The sequence below is a fragment of the Antedon mediterranea genome, chromosome 7, assembly GCF_964355755.1.
Source record: "Antedon mediterranea chromosome 7, ecAntMedi1.1, whole genome shotgun sequence".
NCBI lineage: Eukaryota > Metazoa > Echinodermata > Crinoidea > Comatulida > Antedonidae > Antedon > Antedon mediterranea.
In genome coordinates, this window is record NC_092676.1 from 4921679 (window position 1) to 4922603 (window position 925).

A 925-nucleotide genomic window follows, 5' to 3' on the forward strand; every position below is an offset into this window, starting at 1 on the left:
CTCTTGTTATTGTCCGATTTTTGTAATTATACATTTTGTTTGACGACATCTTGCAATTATTTTGTGATCAAAAATTGACTAACACATTTAGTAACTTTAGTTTTTAAATAAATTATAATGTAATTGAGATCAGGAAAAAATTGACAAAATACTGTATATGAAAAGGCCTTTCTCCTAAGAGCATTAATCCTGGTATTATATATTCATCAATTGATTGGCCAATTGCTGTAGTTGAGGCACTTTGGCAAATTGTTTCAATAAGTATTATGATTATGATAAATTTCATATTTATAGACATATTTTGGGATAACTGGGCAATTCAAGTGATAGAGTATACTTCCAAGAGTTAAGTAAGACAAAAATCTGAATTTTAAAAAAAATTGAGTTAATAGTAATAGTACAGCGAAATTTTTCGAAAAATGACGAAATTTCGACACTTTTATTTTCTGGCATAACTAGATGCTATGACTCTATCAGACGATAATAACGCAATATATGTGCATATATGGCAATATTATTGCATAATAATTGAATTATAAAACTTCGATACTTTGGCTATTTTTGAAAAAATCCGTGTACAGCGAAATTGTCGAAAAATGACTAAATTTCGACCCTTTTATTTTCTGGCATAACTAGTTAGTATGACTGTATAAGATGATGATAACAAAATATATATGTGCATATATTGCAATATTATTGCATAATTGAATTTTAAAAAATGGCAAATTTTCCATCTTTTCATTTTTCGATAAAACTGGTTACTATAGCACAATTGACATGCGCAGAACCCATTAGTTGACTCTGCGCATGTTTATTATGCAATAGTAACCATTTATGTCAAAACTGGTTACTATAGCACAATTGACATGCGTAGAACCCATTATTCGTCTCTGCGCATGTTTATTATGCTATAGTAACCATTTAT